The sequence below is a fragment of the Ranitomeya variabilis genome, chromosome 6, assembly GCF_051348905.1.
Source record: "Ranitomeya variabilis isolate aRanVar5 chromosome 6, aRanVar5.hap1, whole genome shotgun sequence".
Classification (NCBI taxonomy): domain Eukaryota; kingdom Metazoa; phylum Chordata; class Amphibia; order Anura; family Dendrobatidae; genus Ranitomeya; species Ranitomeya variabilis.
The window spans coordinates 545491995-545508065 of NC_135237.1; the positions used below are offsets into that span (position 1 = coordinate 545491995).

The window sequence follows — 16071 nt, forward strand, 5'->3', positions numbered from 1 at the left end:
AGACAACTCCTATATTTCATTCCGGGCTGCAGAAGTGGAGCAGTTAATTCGATATTATGTAATCGTTCTGCTTGGGTAGTTCCTGAAATGGAAACAGAATTTTTTTTTTCCTTGAACTTAACCAAAATTCTGCAGAATAAAAAAAAAAATTATTTGGCCCAAGAGAGAGGGACATTTAAAACTTTTTTTTAGCCTTTAATTTGGGGGTAAGCGGCTCCTCCCATCTTGGAGCGAGGTGTTGAGAAATTGGTCACCGAGTCCTTTTTGGATTGCTCGTTTTTCCAGGAAAGCTCCGCAGCTACTTCCCTGTCAGATGTTGAACATCTTCCAAGTGTATGAAAACTGGCAGCTCTGTGCAGAATGTTTGGCACGCCAGTCCCCAGCTGAAACTCAGACGAGCAAGCGCTGAGGTCAATTCAGTTTATAGCAGCCGACTGCACATTGCTGCGATTCATGATGTAAACCTCGAGGTTGGCAAAGTAAAAGGCCATATTGGACCGCCCCGTGAAGAAGAGGCTTTGATAAAGCCTACGCGAAACGCGCGTCGGGGTGGATCCGGTCCCATGGCATTCTGTTATGCTCATCATGGGTAAGCTATTAGGCTACTACGAGATGCACTGTAACTCCTTTTTCTTTTTTCCTTTCTGGGGGCATTGGTCACTGTGACACACTATGAGAGGGATAGCCAATATTAAGGTTAACATTGATGTTTTATGAATAGCATTTACATTGGGTGTCAGCAAAGTTTACAGTGTTTCATATTAGTACCATGGTGATGGTTTATATTATTAATCTTTAAGCTTGGGACCTACTTGTCTCTTACTAGGGTCTCCTTTTTGTTCTATGGTTGTGTTACATTTGTGATAAATTGTGTAGGATCATTTGTAATAAAATTTATATCTTTTTAATCTATTTTTCGTGTATGGAACTCCATTTTTTTCATTGTTTCTTATGTGTCTTGGGAGTATACACCGATCATCCGGTTACTTTATGGGTAAATACATTAAATCACTTGCATTGTATTTTTTATTATATGGGACCCATGTTCTTTCTGTGAGTTTGATTATATTACTAATTTTGCATGTAGCTGAACAGTGGGCCTCAAGAATCAATGTTATCGTTGGGCCTTTGTTAAACCAGTCCGACACTGCACCTGAGTCGGACTGATTTGGGCGTTTGTGGCGCTCTCCACTAAAGTCTGTAGAAGTCGTGGAGATGGTCGAATCCGTGACTCCATAAAGGCCCATTTAGATGAGTCAATTTTGGCCGAATGATGAGATGAGTGCCGATTGACAATACACAAGTCGACTTGCGCACGCTCACATGGATCGTCAAAGCTGTTTGGGAAGAACGATCTTATGAACGTTCATTTCTTCCTGTACAAGGATCTTCAGACCTTACAGGAGATGACCAAGGACTTGTTTCTCCAACGTTTCTGGGGTGTATAGGTTTATCCATGGCCATCAGGAGACCCCAATTATGAAGATTTGGGTGGTCCTAGAAAGCTGCCACAAGCTTAAACAGAAGTTCTTGTACCCAGAGAAAACTTTTAAAAAAGTTTTAACAGTTTTGGGATTCTTTCAGATGTTCCTACAAGATTTTCCATCCTCTGTGGAAGTTCATGGGTCACAGATAAATAGATTGATCGAATCGGACAAGACTGGGAAGTTGGGTGGTGGAAGCGTCTTAGGTCCTCAAGGCAATGAGTCGAACTCTGGATGAAATTTGGATCATGTGCCTAGTTGTTTTCCGAATACATTCAATGGAATTCCCCTTTAGCGTTCCTCCTGGAAAAAATTATACAATAGATGGTGCCTCTAGTGATGACTGCCCCCACCCCATTGTTGGCTACATTATACATGTCCAATCTGGGATTTTACAGAAACCGCTCCTCTCTTATCTATTGGCTTGGTCTGGTATTGCGGCTCAGCCCAAATCAAGTGATAGCTTGGTGACATTAGAGGGCAATCAAGAGCAATTATAACTAGCTGGTTCCCTGGAAATAAGGAATTGTTCTTTGAGATTCCCTAGCCATTTAAAGGAATTTTCCATGACTATATATTCTGATTAGTCAGGATATTTCTCGTGACAATCAACAATGAAGTTGCTGCAGTGCTTTTTCTTTTGAACCAGGTACAGCGCCACACATTTGATCGTGGCAGTGCTCGGTACTGCAGCTCAGTCTCTTCCACTTGAAAATGAACTGCAGTACCAAACACAACCACAACTTAACGTGAGGCGCTCTACCTGGCAAAAAACAAAAGGAAGGTGTTGACAGCTGATCGTCAGGGATGCCAAGATTCTGATCCTCACTGATCAGATATTGATTTATTGACTGGTCTATTCTATGTAAATGAGAGCGGTGGAAAAATCCTTTAAACTTTTTTTTCTTAATTCTGCGGAATGTGCTTGCTCTGTACAGAAGGAAGGTGACATTTCTGAGATTTTACGACCGTTCCTTTTAAAATGTAGCCCAATCGTATTGATAGAAGCGGCAGCGTCCTGAAAATCCGGCAGCAGGATCCTATTTTATGGCGAGCACGCAGCAGCCATTCCGGAGAGGTATTTAATCATGTTTGTTAACAAATGGAGGCTTAAAATAGACCCTGGCTGGAAAAAGAGAATTGAACAATTCCAGAGGGAGATATGAGGACAATATAGAGCGCGAGGTCTGATGGTAAACCCTTTTGTTCTGGCCCGTCCTTGTTCTTGGCAGCAGTTGGCACTGGCATCCGTGGAGTACTGTTTGGGCGAATTGGAAGCTCTTCACGTTTTAGGAAAGGTTACAGGGAGCATCGCGTGTATTTCCTCTAAATAACAATCTCTCATCGCAAAGCTCGTCTCATGTTACAAATATTGGCGCGGCGTGTTCTTAGTTTACTGGTCAGCCCTCATAAATGATAATCTGGTCATCTTCATTATACCATATTCTAAATCTCATTCCAGCATTTTTATTTTGGGGATATTTTAACCCTTAAGAAAAATTAAAAGAATCATTTAAAACATATATTTACCGGATCTGTGCATTATTTGACCATGAAACCACAAAAACGCTAGTGGATGCCCTTATCATCTCCCGCCTAGACTACTGCAACTGTTGTGAATTAGACTTTTTGGCTCCCTCTTGTGGTTACTAGTGATATGACTCTGGGATTTTCTTCCCTCAGTTTGCACCCAGCTGGGTCGTTAGTTCAGGGGTGTTGCTATATAAACCTCCTGGATCCTTAGTCCAGTGCCTGGCATCGTTGTAATCAGACACATTCTGTTTGCTCCTATCTGCTGGTCCTGGTTCGTGCAAAATTAAGCTACGTCCTGCTTCTTTGTTTTTTGGGTTATTTGCTTGCTCTTATTTTTGTCCAGCTTGTACTAAATGTGATTCCTGACCTTGCTGGAAGCTCTAGGGGGCTGGTGTTCTCCCCCCGGGCCGTTAGACGGTTCGGGGGTTCTTGAATTTCCAGTGTGGATATTTTTGATAGGGTTTTTGCTGACCATATAAGTTATCTTTCTATATTCTGCTATTAGCTAGTGGGCCTCTCTTTGCTAAATACCTAGCTCATTCTTATGTTTGTCTTTTCCTCTTACCTCACCGTTATTATTTGTTGGGGGCTTGTATCCAACTTTTGGGGTCTATTCTCTGGAGGCAAGAAAGGTCTTTCTTTTCCCTTCTAGGGTTAGTTAGTTCTCCGGCTGGCGCGAGACGTCTAGAATCAACGTAGGCACGTTCCCCGGCTGCTGGTATTTGTGGTGCTAGGATTAGATATATGGTCAGCCCAGTTACCACTGCCCTATGAGCTGGTTTTCTGTGTTTGCAGACTTAGCTATTATTCCTGAGACCCTCTGCCATTGGGGTCATAACAGTATGCCAGGCCAACATTGAATGTTTAATGCATTGCAGAAGTGGGATAATAAGAAAGGAAATTCTGAGTTTTTTTTTTTTTTTTTCCTCTCTTCCTCCCCTTTACCTCTGAGTGGCTTGTGCTTGCTGCAGACATGAATGTCCAGACCTTGATTACAAGTGTAAACCAGCTGGCAGCTCGTGTGCAGGGCATACAAGATTTTGTTACCAGTAGTCCTATGTCTGAACCTAAAATACCTATTCCGGAATTATTTTCTGGAGACCGATTTAGGTTTAGGAATTTCATGAATAATTGTAAATTGTTTCTTTCTCTGAGACCCCGTTCATCTGGAGATTCAGCTCAGCAAGTTAAAATTGTTATTTCTTTTTTACGGGGCGACCCTCAGGATTGGGCTTTCTCCCTAGCGCCAGGAGATCCGGCATTGGCAAATATTGATGCGTTTTTTCTGGCGCTCGGATTGCTTTACGAGGAATCCAATCTTGAAATTCAGGCAGAAAAAGCCTTGCTGGCTATTTCTCAGGGCCAGGATGAAGCTGAAGTGTATTGCCAAAAATTTCGGAAATGGTCCGTGCTTACTCAGTGGAATGAGTGTGCTCTGGCCGCAAATTTCAGAAATGGCCTTTCTGAGGCCATTAAGAATGTGATGGTGGGTTTCCCCATTCCTACAAATCTGAATGATTCTATGGCGCTGGCTATTCAAATTGACCGGCGTTTGCGGGAGCGCAAAACCGCTAATCCTCTGGAGGTGTTGTCTGAACAAACACCTGATTTAATGCAATGTGATAGAATTCAGACTAGAAATGAGCGGAAAAATCATAGACGTCAGAATGGGTTGTGTTTTTACTGTGGTGATTCTACACATGTTATATCAGCATGCTCTAAACGCCTAACAAGGGTTGTTAGTCCTGTCGCCATTGGTAATTTGCAACCTAAATTTATTTTGTCTGTGACTTTGATTTGCTCTTTGTCTTCTTACCCTGTTATGGCGTTTGTGGATTCAGGTGCTGCCCTGAGTCTTATGGATCTGTCATTTGCCAAGCGCTGTGGTTTTGTTCTTGAACCGTTGGTAAATCCTATTCCTCTTAGAGGTATTGATGCTACGCCATTGGCGGAAAATAAACCGCAGTTTTGGACGCAGGTGACCATGTGCATGACTCCTGAACATCGGGAGGTGATTCGTTTTCTTGTTCTGCATAAAATGCATGATTTGGTTGTTTTGGGTCTGCCATGGTTACAGACCCACAATCCAGTCTTGGATTGGAAGGCAATGTCTGTGTCAAGTTGGGGCTGTCAGGGAATTCATGCTGATTCCCCGCCGGTGTCTATTGCTTCCTCTACTCCTTCGGAAGTTCCTGAGTATTTGTCTGATTATCAGGATGTATTCAGCGAGTCCAGATCCAGTGCTCTGCCTCCTCATAGGGACTGTGACTGCGCCATAGATTTGATTCCAGGTAGTAAATTTCCCAAGGGAAGATTATTTAATCTGTCTGTACCTGAGCATGCCGCAATGCGTTCGTATATCAAGGAGTCTCTGGAGAAGGGGCATATCCGTCCTTCCTCTTCCCCTCTTGGTGCGGGATTCTTTTTTGTGGCCAAGAAGGATGGATCTTTGAGACCTTGTATTGACTATCGGCTTCTGAATAAAATCACTGTTAAATTTCAATATCCTTTGCCTCTGTTGTCGGACTTGTTTGCCCGGATTAAAGGTGCCAAGTGGTTCACCAAGATAGATCTTCGTGGTGCGTACAACCTTGTGCGCATTAAGCAAGGAGATGAATGGAAGACTGCATTTAATACGCCCGAAGGTCATTTTGAGTACTTGGTGATGCCTTTTGGGCTCTCTAATGCTCCCTCAGTGTTTCAGTCCTTTATGCATGATATTTTCCGGAAGTATCTGGATAAATTTATGATTGTTTATCTGGATGATATTCTGGTTTTCTCTGAAGATTGGGACTCACATGTGGAGCAGGTCAGGATGGTGTTTCAGGTTTTGCGTGAGAATGCTTTGTTTGTTAAAGGCTCAAAGTGTCTCTTTGGAGTACAGAAGGTTCCCTTTTTGGGGTTTATTTTTTCCCCTTCTGCTGTGGAGATGGACCCAGTCAAGGTCCGAGCTATTCATGAGTGGACTCAACCCACGTCAGTTAAGAGTCTTCAGAAGTTCTTGGGTTTTGCTAACTTCTACCGTCGTTTTATCGCTAATTTTTCTAGCGTTGTTAAACCTTTGACGGATATGACCAAGAAAGGTTCTGATGTTGCTAACTGGGCTCCTGCAGCCGTGGAGGCATTCCAAGAGTTGAAGCGCCGGTTTACTTCGGCGCCTGTTTTGTGCCAGCCTGATGTCTCACTTCCCTTTCAGGTCGAAGTGGATGCTTCTGAGATTGGGGCAGGGGCCGTTTTGTCACAGAGAGGCCCTGGTTGCTCGGTAATGAGACCATGTGCTTTCTTGTCTAGGAAGTTTTCGCCTGCTGAGCGGAATTATGATGTTGGCAATCGGGAGTTACTGGCCATGAAGTGGGCATTTGAGGAGTGGCGTCATTGGCTCGAGGGTGCTAAGCATCGTGTGGTGGTCTTGACTGATCACAAAAATTTGATGTATCTCGAGTCTGCTAAACGCCTGAATCCTAGACAGGCCCGCTGGTCATTGTTTTTCTCCCGTTTTGACTTTGTGGTCTCGTATTTACCTGGTTCAAAGAATGTGAAGGCTGATGCTCTTTCAAGGAGCTTTGTGCCTGACTCTCCTGGAGTCGCAGAACCTGTTGGTATTCTTAAAGAGGGAGTTATTTTGTCAGCCATTTCTCCTGATTTGCGACGCGTGTTGCAGAGATTTCAGGCTGGTAGACCTGACTCTTGTCCACCTGACAGACTGTTTGTTCCTGATAAGTGGACCAGCAGAGTCATTTCCGAGGTTCATTCCTCGGTGTTGGCAGGTCATCCGGGAATTTTTGGCACCAGAGATCTGGTGGCTAGGTCCTTTTGGTGGCCTTCCTTGTCACAGGATGTGCGGTCATTTGTGCAGTCCTGTGGGACTTGTGCTCGAGCTAAGCCTTGCTGTTCTCGTGCCAGCGGGTTGCTCTTGCCCTTGCCTGTCCCGAAGAGGCCTTGGACACACATTTCCATGGATTTCATTTCTGATCTCCCGGTGTCTCAGGGTATGTCTGTCATCTGGGTGGTATGTGATCGCTTCTCGAAAATGGTCCATTTGGTGCCTTTGCCTAAGCTGCCTTCCTCTTCCGATCTGGTTCCTGTGTTCCTTCAGAATGTGGTTCGTTTACACGGCATTCCTGAGAATATTGTGTCTGACAGAGGATCCCAGTTTGTTTCCAGGTTCTGGCGATCCTTTTGTGCTAGGATGGGCATTGATTTGTCGTTCTCGTCTGCCTTTCATCCTCAGACTAATGGACAAACGGAGCGAACTAATCAGACTCTGGAGGCTTATTTGAGGTGTTTTGTTTCGGCAGATCAGGATGATTGGGTGACCTTCTTGCCGTTGGCTGAGTTTGCCCTTAATAATCGGGCTAGTTCCGCTACTTTGGTTTCGCCATTTTTCTGCAACTCTGGTTTCCATCCTCGTTTTTCCTCGGGACATGTGGAGCCTTCTGACTGTCCTGGGGTAGATTCTGTGGTGGATAGGTTGCAGCAGATCTGGAATCATGTGGTGGACAACTTAAAATTGTCACAGGAGAAGGCTCAGCGTTTTGCCAACCGCCGCCGCGGTGTGGGTCCCCGACTTCGTGTCGCGGATTTGGTGTGGCTGTCTTCTCGATTTGTTCCTATGAAGGTCTCCTCTCCTAAATTTAAGCCTCGCTTCATCGGTCCTTACAAGATATTGGAAATCCTTAATCCAGTGTCCTTTCGCTTGGATCTTCCGGTTTCGTTTGCCATTCACAACGTGTTCCATAGGTCTTTATTGCCACGCTACGTTGTGCCTGTGGTTCCTTCTGCTGAGCCTCCTGCTCCGGTGTTGGTTGAGGGCGAGTTGGAGTACGTGGTTGAGAAGATCTTGGATTCTCGTCTCTCCAGACGGAGGCTTCAGTATTTGGTCAAGTGGAAGGGCTATGGTCAGGAGGATAATTCCTGGGTGGTTGCCTCTGATGTGCATGCGGCCGATTTAGTTCGTGCCTTTCACGCTGCTCATCCTGATCGCCCTGGTGGTCTTGGTGAGGGTTCGGTGACCCCTCCTTAAGGGGGGGTACTGTTGTGAATTAGACTTTTTGGCTCCCTCTTGTGGTTACTAGTGATATGACTCTGGGATTTTCTTCCCTCAGTTTGCACCCAGCTGGGTCGTTAGTTCAGGGGTGTTGCTATATAAACCTCCTGGATCCTTAGTCCAGTGCCTGGCATCGTTGTAATCAGACACATTCTGTTTGCTCCTATCTGCTGGTCCTGGTTCGTGCAAAATTAAGCTAAGTCCTGCTTCTTTGTTTTTTGGGTTATTTGCTTGCTCTTATTTTTGTCCAGCTTGTACTAAATGTGATTCCTGACCTTGCTGGAAGCTCTAGGGGGCTGGTGTTCTCCCCCCGGGCCGTTAGACGGTTCGGGGGTTCTTGAATTTCCAGTGTGGATATTTTTGATAGGGTTTTTGCTGACCATATAAGTTATCTTTCTATATTCTGCTATTAGCTAGTGGGCCTCTATTTGCTAAATACCTAGCTCATTCTTATGTTTGTCTTTTCCTCTTACCTCACCGTTATTATTTGTTGGGGGCTTGTATCCAACTTTTGGGGTCTATTCTCTGGAGGCAAGAAAGGTCTTTCTTTTCCCTTCTAGGGTTAGTTAGTTCTCCGGCTGGCGCGAGACGTCTAGAATTAACGTAGGCACGTTCCCCGGCTGCTGGTATTTGTGGTGCTAGGATTAGATATATGGTCAGCCCAGTTACCACTGCCCTATGAGCTGGTTTTCTGTGTTTGCAGACTTAGCTATTATTCCTGAGACCCTCTGCCATTGGGGTCATAACATGCAACCTCCTACTCTCTAGCCTCCCCTCTGGCACCACTCCAATCCATCCTACACTCTGCTGCCCGACTAATCTACCAGTCTCCCCGCTATTCCCCGGCCTCTCCCCTATGCCAAGCACTTCACTGGCTTCCTATTGCCAAGAGGCTACAGTTCAAAACCCTCACAATGACATTCAAAGCCATCCACAACCTATCTCCTCCATACATCTGTGACATGGTCTCCCGGTACTTACCTACACGCAACCTCCAATCCTCTCATGATCTCCTTCTCTACTCCCCTCTTATCTATTCTTCCCACAACCACATCCAAGACTTCTCCCGTGCTTCCCCCATACTCTGGAACTCTCTACCCCAACACATCAGACTCTCGCCTACCATAGAAACCTTCAAAAAGAACCTGAAGACTCACATCTTCTGACAAGCGTACAGCCTGCAGTGATCCTCGACCTACTGAACCGCCGCACAACCAGCTCTACCCTCTCCTAGTGTATCCTCCCCCATCCCCTGCAGACTGTGAGCCCTCGCGGGCAGGGTCCTCTCTCCTTCTGTGCTTGTGTGTGCCTTGTTTTGCTCATGTCTATTGTACTTGTCTATATTTGCCCCTTTCACGTGTAAAGCGCCATGGAATAAATGGCGCTATAAAAATGTATAATAATAATAATGTTTCTTGTTTCCTGCAGCTCACTTAGCTTTGCAGTATAGACTGGGACAGAGTCAGCAGTGCCATCTCATTAAAGAGCAATGGATTTAATATTAACTTATAGCTACAGGTCCTTCTCAAAAAATTAGCATATAGTGTTAAATTTCATTATTTACCATAATGTAATGATTACAATTAAACTTTCATATATTATAGATTCATTATCCACCAACTGAAATTTGTCAGGTCTTTTATTGTTTTAATACTGATGATTTTGGCATACAACTCCTGATAACCCTAAAAACCTGTCTCAATAAATTAGCATATCAAGAAAAGGTTCTCTAAATGACCTATTACCCTAATCTTCTGAATCAACTAATTAACTCTAAACACATGCAAAAGATACCTGAGGCTTTTAAAAACTCCCTGCCTGGTTCATTACTCAAAACCCCCATCATGGGTAAGACTAGCGACCTGACAGATGTCAAGAAGGCCATCATTGACACCCTCAAGCAAGAGGGTAAGACCCAGAAAGAAATTTCTCAACAAATAGGCTGTTCCCAGAGTGCTGTATCAAGGCACCTCAATGGTAAGTCTGTTGGAAGGAAACAATGTGGCAGAAAACGCTGTACAACGAGAAGAGGTGACCGGACCCTGAGGAAGATTGTGGAGAAGGACCGATTCCAGACCTTGGGGAACCTGAGGAAGCAGTGGACTGAGTCTGGTGTGGAAACATCCAGAGCCACCGTGCACAGGCGTGTGCAGGAAATGGGCTACAGGTGCCGCATTCCCCAGGTAAAGCCACTTTTGAACCATAAACAGCGGCAGAAGCACCTGACCTGGGCTACTTTTTTCTGATGAAAGCAAATTTTGCATGTCATTCGGAAATCAAGGTGCCAGAGTCTGGAGGAAGACTGGGGAGAAGGAAATGCCAAAATGCCTGAAGTCCAGTGTCAAGTACCCACAGTCAGTGATGGTGTGGGGTGCCATGTCAGCTGCTGGTGTTGGTCCACTGTGTTTCATCAAGGGCAGGGTCAATGCAGCTAGCTATCAGGAGATTTTGGAGCACTTCATGCTTCCATTGGCTGAAATGCTTTATGGAGATGAAGATTTCATTTTTCAGCACGACCTGGCACCTGCTCACAGTGCCAAAACCACTGGTAAATGGTTTACTGACCATGGTATTACTGTGCTCAATTGGCCTGCCAACTCTCCTGACCTGAACCCCATAGAGAATCTGTGGGATATTGTGAAGCATCCTGGGCCTCCATAACATCTCAGCAGTGTCACAGGCTGATTGCCTCCATGCCACGCCGCATTGAAGCAGTCATTTCTGCCAAAGGATTCCCGACCAAGTATTGAGTGCATAACTGAACATTATTATTTGATGGTTTTTTTGTTTGGTATTAAAAAACACTTTTATTTGATTGGACGGGTGAAATATGCTAATTTATTGAGACAGGTTTTTTGGGTTATCAGGAGTTGTATGCCAAAATCATCAGTATGAAAACAATAAAAGACCTGACAAATTTCAGTTGGTGGATAATGAATCTATAATATATGAAAGTTTAATTGTAATCATTACATTATGGTAAATAATGAAATTTAACACTATATGCTAATTTTTTGAGAAGGACCTGTATATTGGCCTAACTGTATATAATAAACATGCTGATAATTCCTCATATGCTGATCCTCTTGTGTCTGAGCGATGGGCTGTACGCCATGTTTTTGCCTTTATTGGCCTATGAAGACTTTTCTGATTATTAACGTTCATTTACTGCAGCTGCCACAAAGCATACCTACCCTGCCACACTCTATCTGTTATACAGGTTGTTAAATTGAAAGTTTTTTTTTTTTTTCCTTTTCCAATGGGTCGTTATCATCTTGACTTCTAGGGCAGGTACTTTCAGTGTAGGATCCCTTTAAATGTTAATGAGTGAATTGAGTATATAACCAAATATTTGCTTTATGGCTTGTTCATCTTATGTTTTTTTTTTTGTTTTTTTTTAGATAAATTTTAGATAAAATCTACAAGCCTTTAATGTGTGGGACGTAGAAGATCAGAAACCAGACGTGATCGACTTATGGAGGTTCTGTGTAAGTCCTCGGATGGTTGCTTTAATATACAGGTGAGTTGGCTTTATATCTTTGGCTTTAACTGTTTATGTCTTAAAGGAATTGTCTACTTTGGTTATCCCCCTTTTATTGGATAGGTTTTTTGATGACTAAACATGAGTCGTTCTTCACCTGGAACCACCTGTAATTGACTTTAATTGCCTTGAAAAATAGGGCTTGGCTTATGGAGTTGGAATCCAGTTTGGGTGACCTCTATTCATGTTTCCCCATGACAACACTTCCTTTCTTCCCCATGACAACATGACAACACTTCCTTTCTTCCCCATGACAACACTTACTTTCTGTGCCTAGTTGCTTCAGCATTATCATAAAGACATTTTGTATACTCAGATTGCCAAGTCATTTGACATTGTGGACATTCATGTAGATGGAGGTGCTGATCCACACAATTTTCCCATATCAAAACTCGAACCACTGGTTTGCCCTGGAAGAATTGTGCTTATACTGGTAATGCATACTAAAAGAGTTGTCCATTATTAGAATTTTTAAAATCTCTTCATTACTTATGCTATGTATTTTTATAAGATCACTTGTCAGCTTTGCAGTATAGACTAGGACAGAATCAGCAGAGTCACCTCATAAGAGAGCATAGGATTTTATATTAAATTATGGCTTTCTTAGACTGCCTGTGGGAGAATAGTAACACTATACACTAAACAGTGGTCTTTGGGGGTCTTTTCCTCAAGACAATAAGAGCCACTAAGCTTGAAACGCGTCTGTTTACAGATCCCTGGGGAAACTGGTGACACTTATGCTGTATGACATGATACTAGATTTTAAAGTATTGCTTCAATAATTGATGAATTCTAAAGGAACAAAGAGCTGGATTATCTCCTCTTCCAACTGTTTTACTTTGGTGACTTGTTCGATCACATGCCATGCATATAATTTTCCTTCCTCGTGTCCTTCCTTACAGGGGTGGTCCGGTCCAAATCAGTAACTCTGTGTGACTGCAGACTTATGAATACCCCCCAGTGCATGCGCTGTGAGCCAGTTTCTGAGTTAGAGGGTATGTATGAGCTATACATACTCCCGGCCAGTGGGCGCACCCTGGCTCCTTAAACTTGTACGGAGCGAGGCCGCGCCCAATAGTATGGTCCTGGCTCGGATTAATCATTACATATGCGCTTTCAGACTGACCATTGAAAAGCCCCTTTCATGTTTTTGCCAGGGAGATTTGCGAGAGGAATGCAGAGGACCATATCGATGATTGGGCAACAGACAAAATCTGCTAATATGGTTGACTACACTGCAGAAACTACGAATGATGGGGTTTCTTGAGTAGCTTTTGTGACAGTATGAAAAGGTTATTCAAATCTTAAGATCTTGTTGATCAAAACTGTTTCTGACCGTTGGGACCCCAACCAATCCCGAGAATTAGGCTTGGAATTGCCTCGTCTAACTAGAGCGGTGGCTGGGCATACAAACCACTGCTGAATCCATTGTCCATGGGACTTCTGGAGATAGCCAAGTGGTGGTGTGCTTTGCCTGGCCACTTCTTCATTCTCACAAGCCATTTCAGAGTCCAGTTCTCGGGATCGGTGCAGGTTCCAGCGGTCAGACCCCCACTATCACTTATCCTTTAGCTTCTAAGTAGAGAGATACTTGTGTCACTATACTTGTCAAAATTTAGGGATGTGCTTCCACGAGGATATTATGGATTATGTCTCCAAAATATTTCCCCTAAATCCACACCCTATTTTTAGGACATCTCTCCATGGGCTTTTCTTGGGGTGCAGACGTAACTGTCGTGCCCAGACTCGGTGCTCAACAGGACAACCTATTACACATGGCACTGTGGTTCTGGTACAGACCTTGCACTGGGACCCAGGAGCCTCAGGATATTCCACTTGTGAGATTGCACCGTCACATGAATCTGGGCTTACGGTACGGCTGAGCAGCATTTTACGGTGACTCTTCCTTATTGTTCCTTCACGTCTCTTACCATTGAGTGAACGCTGATTGCATTGTACTGATGTCATGATTAATGGCGCCAGGAATATAACAAATTCCTTTCTCGATAGATCCTCAGCGATGGGAAACCTTCCTCTAATTAGATTTCACTAATGTTGTTCCAGTGCTGCCGTCCTTACTGTCATCTGACTCATGGCTGCGGCAGGAAAGGATTTATAAGTCAGGTCATCGCCGTGTCCGGAATAATTGGCTGGGTGAGGTGATGGAAGGACTCGCGGCTGAAGTTTATTCTTCAGTCAGGGTTTATCTTGTAAATTGAAGTTCATGGACCACAAGATAAATTAATCAAGAGGGCCCACATCTATATAACTTGTACCTTCTTATCTAGTACCATGTGCCGGAGCAACCGCTACTACTACACCCCTACAGCTACACCCCAGACCACTGTGTAATCATGGTGGCTGCTTGAGGGTCTTTTCATCACTCTAGAAGTATTTCAATAAGTTTTATATGCAAGTTTTGGTGTTGACACCTAGAGAGAAAACACAGAGGGGTGAAAAGAAGCTGTTGTCTTCAGCTGGTGGCCTTCTAAAGTTCTGTCCTCTTCACCAAGGGGTGCGGCTTGTCCTACTACAAACAGGACGGAGGGGAGAGGCACCTGCTGCAGTAAGTTGTCTTCAGCTGGTGACCTTCTAAAATCCTGCCATCTTCACCAAGGGGTGTGTCTTGTCCTACTACAAAGAGGAGGATGGAGGGGAGAGGCTCCTGCTGCAGTAAGTTGTCTTCAGCTGGTGGCCTTCTACAATCCTGCCCTCTTTACGAATGGGTGTGCCTTGTCCTACTACAAACAGGACAAAGGGGAGAGGCTCCTGCTGGAGTAAATTGCCTTCAGCTGGTGACCTTCTAAAATCCTGCCCTCTTCACCAAGGGGGGTGGCTTGTCCTACTACAAAGAAGAGAGTGGAGGGGAGAGGCTTCTGCTGCAGTAAGTTGTCTTCAGCTGGTGGCCTTCTAAAGTTCTGTCCTCTTCACCAAGGGGTGTGCCTTGTCCTACTACAAACAGGACAAAGGGGAGAGGCTTCTGCTGCAGTAAATTGTCTTCAGCTGGTGACCTTCTAAAATCCTGCCCTCTTCACCAAGGGGTGTGGCTTGTCCTACTACAAAGAGGAGGATGGAGGGGAGAGACTTCTGCTGCAGTGAGTTGTCTTCAGCTGGTGGCCTTCTAAAATCCTGCCCTCTTTACCAAGGGGTGTGCCTTGTCCTACTACAAACGGGACACAGGGGAGAGGATCCTGTTGCAGTAAGTTGTCTTTAGCTGGTGGCCTTTTAATATTCTCCTCTCTTCTCCAAGGAGTGTGTCTTATCCTACTGCAAAAAGGATGCAGTAAGTTGTCTTCAGCTGGTGACTTTCTAAAATCCTGCCCTTTTCACCAAGGGGTGTGGCCTGTCCTACTACAAATAGGAGGATGGAGGGTAGAGGCTCCTGCTGCAGTAAGTTGTCTTCAGCTGGTGGCCTTCTAAAATCCTGCCCTCTACTACTGGCTTGTTCTACTACAAACAGGAGGATGGAGGGGAGAGGCTCCTGCTGCAGTAAAATGTCTTCAGCTTGTTGCCTTTTAAAATCCTGCCCTCTTTACGAAAGGGTGTGGCTTGTCCTACTACAAACAGGAGGATGGAGGGGAGAGGCTCCAGCTGCAGTAAGCTGTCTTCAGCTGGTGGCCTTATAATGTTCTTCTTTCTTCACCATGGGGTGCGGCTTGTCCATCTACAAACAGGAGGATGGAAAGGAGAGGCTCCTGCTGCAGTAAGTTGTCTTCAGCTGGTGGCATTTTAAAATCCTGCCCTCTTTATGAAGGGGTATGGCTTGTACTACTACAAACAGGATGGAGGGGGGAGGCTCCTGCTGCAGTAAGTTGCGTTAAAACCACACACTAGAGACGTGGGAGAGCAGCATCACCAAGATTTCTTCTATTTTCAGTATGAAACAATATTGACCAGTGTAGAGTTGCTGTTATTACTTTTTGTGCCGTTTCTCTAGTGTTACTTTACCTCTTAATAAGTTACAGTTTTCTTGTATCAGGCGTGGCCTCCTTTACTTTCTCTAATTGCTCCTTCATGAGTGAATCTCATCACTGCGAGAGTGTGTAAATCTTTTATTAGCAGCCTGGAATGGTCCGGATCAATAGTTAATGGCCGCTCATTAGTAGAAATGTCCCACAAGTTGATTTTTCGTATTGGTTATTTTGATTTTTTTCTTCCAAGTTCAAGGTAATGAAGTTTATGGAAGCGCAGCTCCCGGGGTTGTATAATGAATATTCAGTCTGGATTCATCGCTCTGGGGTACGGCCTTATTTCTGTTCCAGTTCACTGATCTGTCGCTGCTATATCTGAGACTTTGCTTTTTTTTCTAAGGGACGGGAATTTGTTGGCCAGAAGAGATTTTGATATCACAATCGTTGTACCTTATCTTTATATTTGTTAATTAAGGAAGGTTAATTTCATTTTCGTCTATTATTTGGCAGAGAAAAGGAATTGCAGCATCACATTATTGAAGGTTTTCTGGTTGT

The 16071-nt window shown here is 44.3% G+C and overlaps 1 long non-coding RNA gene across 1 annotated transcript in view; it reads left to right on the forward strand.

Moving 5' to 3' along the window:
* LOC143783045 (uncharacterized) overlaps nucleotides 1-16071 on the forward strand; it is a 176850-nt gene that overhangs the window by 33057 nt on the left and 127722 nt on the right. Inside the window, exon 2 of the long non-coding RNA XR_013217087.1 lies at nucleotides 11477-11584. This is a non-coding gene — a long non-coding RNA (uncharacterized LOC143783045). The remainder of the gene's footprint in view (nucleotides 1-11476; nucleotides 11585-16071) is intronic.